Source organism: Trichechus manatus, unplaced genomic scaffold (genome assembly GCF_000243295.1).
Source record: "Trichechus manatus latirostris isolate Lorelei unplaced genomic scaffold, TriManLat1.0 scaffold00167, whole genome shotgun sequence".
In the NCBI taxonomy this organism is placed as follows: Eukaryota; Metazoa; Chordata; class Mammalia; order Sirenia; family Trichechidae; genus Trichechus; species Trichechus manatus.
Genome location: NW_004444103.1, coordinates 757,776 through 762,256, shown reverse-complemented (window position 1 = coordinate 762,256; position 4,481 = coordinate 757,776). Strand labels below are relative to the sequence as shown.

Sequence of the window (4,481 nt, the reverse complement as noted above, 5' to 3'; positions counted from 1 at the left end):
TACAGGGGAAGTCAGCACAACTGGACTAAACCAAAGCTAAGAATTTTCCTGAATACAATCAAACACTTTGAGGGACAGAGTAGCAGGGGTAGGGGTCTGAGGACCATGCTTTCAGGGGACATCTAGGTCATTTGGCATAACAAAGTTTATTAAGAAAATGTTCGGCGTCCCACTTTGGTGAGTGGCATCTGGGGTCTTAAAAGCTTGCAAGTGGCCATCTAAGATGCATCAATTTTTCCCAACGTGCCTGGAGCAAAGGAGAATGAAGAACACCAAAGACACAAGAAAAGTATAAGCCCAAGAGACAGAAAGGGCCACATAAACCAGAGACTTCATCAGCCTGAGACCAGAAGAACTAGATGGTGTCCGGCTACCACCAATGACTGCCCTGACAGGGAACACAACAGAGAGTCCCTGATGGAGCAGGAGAAAAGTGGGGTGCAGAACTCAAATTCTAGTAAAAAGACCAGACTTCATGGTTTGATTGAGACTGGAGGGACTCCGGAAGACATGGCCCCGGACTCTCTGTTAACCCAAAACTAAAACCATTCCCGAGGCCAATTTTTCAGACAAAGATTAGACTGGACTATGGGACATAAAATGATACTCGTGATGTGTGTCCTTCTTAGCTCAAGTAGATACATGAGACTAAATGGGGAGTTCCTGTCCAGAGGCGAGATGAGAAGACAGAGAGGGTCAGAAGCTGGTTGAATGGACACGGGAAATCCTGGTGGAAAGGAGGAGTGTGCTGTCACAGTATAGGGAGAGAAACTAGCGTCACATAACAATGTGTGTATAAATTTTTGCTTGAGAGACTAACTTGAATTGTAAACTTTCACTTAAAGAACAACAACAACAACAAAAAAGATTACAGCCAAGAAAACCTCATGGGGTGGTTCTACGGTATCACATGGGTTTGCTACCAGCTGGAATCAACTCGATGGCACCCAACAACAATAACTACAAGAACATAGTGGGTGTCTACAATGGTAAGACCTTCATCCAAGTGGAGATAAAGCCCTAGATTGGCCATCACCTAGAATCGCCTCAAGCATGGCTGGCCTGGAATCAGGGCCACCCACTCCTCTTGCTTCTTTCCTCTCCAGTAGCCCTGCGGCCAATAAACCTCCAATTCCTGGGGAAAAAAAAAAAAAACTAAACTATTTTTAATTTCTATGGTCATAGCAGTCCACAGAATATAATTCCTACTGTGAGCTTTAATATTAGAAAATTAATGAGGAAAAACCAACTCTGAAGGAAAACTGTAATTTATCAGATTAGTCTGTGTTTGAGAAGGAAAGTAAATAAAAAACAAGGATGATATATTTAAAAAAAAATAAAAAGACCAACTGATATATTTATCTAATTACTTTGATAATAAAACAAATTTTATGTAGAATAAGATTAGTACACTAATAAATGTCCTCCTCAGTCAGTAATTGTTTTATATGAAATTTAAGGATTCATTTGGAACAACTCCAGCTTGCAACTCTATTAGCTCAAAATCAATTATCCCACAATCGATAATTGTTTCTATAGTTTTTTTTTCTTGTTACAATAAATGTGTTGTTGCAGTATAGCATGTATAAAGAAAATGTGCAGGTCATACATGTATAGTTCACGATACATGTGTACATTGAAGCTCGTTTGTATTCTTTACCTCCTCTTCCAAAGGTAACCACTGTCTGACTTGTATCAACATAGATTCGTCTGTTTTACAAATTTATATAAATAAAATGATACAGATGTACTCTTGTGCCTGGCTTTTCCTCCTCACAGCATTATTTTTTGTGAGGTTCATTTATATTGTTGTGATACTACTTTGTTCATTTTCATTGCTGTATAATAATCTATTGTATGAATATATATTCTGGTTTATGCAATAAATCACTCCTAGGTTACACTTAGGTGAAATGTACATAGGTTAAAAAATGCCCATAGTAGCACAGCACTGTTGTTGTTGTGGGTTGCCGAATCGATTCTGACTCACAGTGACCTTATAGTACAGAGTGGAACTGCCCCATAGGGTTTCTTAGGCTATAATCTTCAGAGGAGCAGATCACCAGGTCTTTTTCTCATATTGAGCTGCTAAAAAAAAAAGTCCAAATCAAACCCGATACCATTGCATCAATTCCAACTCACAGTGACCCTGTAGGACAGAGTAGAACTGCCCCATAGAGCTTCCAAGGAGCAGCTGGCGGATTCGAACTGCTGACCTTTTGGTTACCATCCAAGCTCTTAAGCACTGTGCCACCAGGGCTCCCTAGCAGCACTAGTCTAACCTAAATGTCCATCAACATATTTTCTCCCAGTCTGGTTGCTTGCCCCTTTTCTCTCCTAATGGCTACTTTTGAAGAACAAAGATTCTAATTTTAATGGAGTCCAATTTATCAGTTCTTTTCTCTAAGATTAGTGCTTTCTTGTGTGCTGCTTAAGAAATCTTTGTCTAGGCAGCAAGCATCAGAAAAACTAAGTCAAACAGAGTCACATGTCAGTCCTGAAACGCTAAGCATCAAATGAAAAGATAAAGAAAGAATTCAGCCAAGCACTGAATGGAATAAGAAACTGACCAAGAACAGAGAGCGAGGAGAGATACATGCAGAGGCCCCCATCAGCTACCGCAGCACGGATCTGCCATCTTGGAGTCCTATTGGAGATCAGTGAACCGGGCGTATGAGAAAGCAGCCTCACGGAGCTTCCAGCAGGAGACAGAACAACCACTAACCAGCAATATATACTTTCCCACCACCCTCTACCCTTCTTCATCCCCACTTAGCCTCCTCTGCTTCCTGGAGCCATAGTCTCTTGGCCGGGAAGCACCAGCTTCACCCCAGTGTCGCTTGGATTCCACCCGCCCGCACTGGCCAGCTCCCTGAGTGCCTTTTGTTGGCCGCTGGTGTTGCTTTTTTCTGCTTCTTTAGATTTCTTCCTTATCTCTCACCACCTCCCCCTCCTTTCTCTCAAATACCTGGCTCTGTGTGCCACCTTTGCTTCTTCCTGAAAGGCTGTGAAACACCGCTCGACTGTGAATCTGCTTCCCGGCCCATGCCGCCATGCTGGTGGGACCCACGGGGCTTTTTTGTTTGCTTGTTTGTTTGCTCTGATTTGTTCTGTTTTGATTTGTTTGTTTGTTTTCTTTTTCTTTTGTCAGCTTGGGAGCCCCTTCTAGCCAGGCAGTTCCACGCAGCTTGGAAGCTACTCCCTTACTCTGTGCAGACGCACAGGGACACCCCTGGGGGCATTTCTTTTCTCTTATTTTTTGGGTTTTTTTTTGTTTGTTTCTTTGTTTTGTTTTCTTCTCTCTCTTATTCCCTTTTTGTCTTTCTTCATTTCCAGTTTCTTAATTTATTCATTTTTTCTTTTTTTTTATTTTTGTTTTTCCCCATTTCTCAGTCTCTCATCTCTTCATGCCAATAGCAAGCTCCCTTAGCACTCTTTTTTGTTTGTTTATTTGTTTTTGGCTCCTATTCCTCTCTCCTCTCTCTCCTCTTTCCCATACCCATCTTAGCTCCACACATCACAATCTACCCCCTCCTTCCTTCCTACCTGCACCATGTGCTGCACAGGCACAGCCTACTGGAACCTGCCCTGCACTGATTCCCGGTCCGCACTGTCAGCTCTGGTACGTGCCACAAACAACCCATCCCAGCAACTCCCCTTCAGCTGGACCTGCCCTGCTGTACCATACCTGAGTGACTGACCCTGCCCATTGGAGAAGGAGGTGGAAAGTATCATACCCACAGACAAGCAAACAACAAAGAACACACAGCCCGCCTGGTCAGACATAACCAAATAAAACAAAAAAGCAGGATGAAACAAACAAATCTACAATCAATAAATGAGGAAAATAACCACTGAATACCCTGAAAACAGCAGACAATATCAAAACATTAAAAAAAATAGGACAGGATGGTTCCAGTAGACATCCAAAATAAAACACCAGAGGACTTTCCAGTTGAAGAAAAGGCACTAGACCTAACTGATAGAGCATTCAAATCTCTAATATTCAGAATTATACAAGAGTTGAAGCAAAAAGCAGACAAAAATGAGGAAAAAATAGACAAATTCATGGAAAAGGCAGACAAATTCATGGAAACCACAGACCAAAAAATGGAAGAATTCAAGAAAATACAGGAACAAAATGCTAAAATAAATTCAAAACTAGAAATCATACAAAAACAACAATTAGAAATCCAAAAGATAAACAACAAGATTTCTGAAATGGACAGTGTCATAGAAGGGCTGAAGAGCAGGTTTGAAACAACGGAAGATATGATCAGCAAAATCAAAGACAAACACGTGGATACAAGTCTGTTTGAGGAAAAGTCAGAAAAAAGAACGAAGAAAAATGAAGAAACCGTGAGAATTATGTGGGATACAATCAAAAGCAAAAATTTGTGAGTGATTGGAATTCCAGAAGAGGGGGAGAAAACAGAAAACACAGAGAGGATCATTGAAGAACTGCTGACAGAAAACTTCCT

At 41.3% G+C, this 4,481-nt stretch overlaps 1 pseudogene; it reads left to right on the top strand.

Annotated features, from left to right (window-relative positions):
• Window positions 1-1,109, top strand: part of LOC111822374 (40S ribosomal protein S15-like) — a 10,046-nt pseudogene extending 8,937 nt beyond the window's left edge.
• The last annotated feature ends 3,372 nt before the right edge of the window (window positions 1,110-4,481 follow it).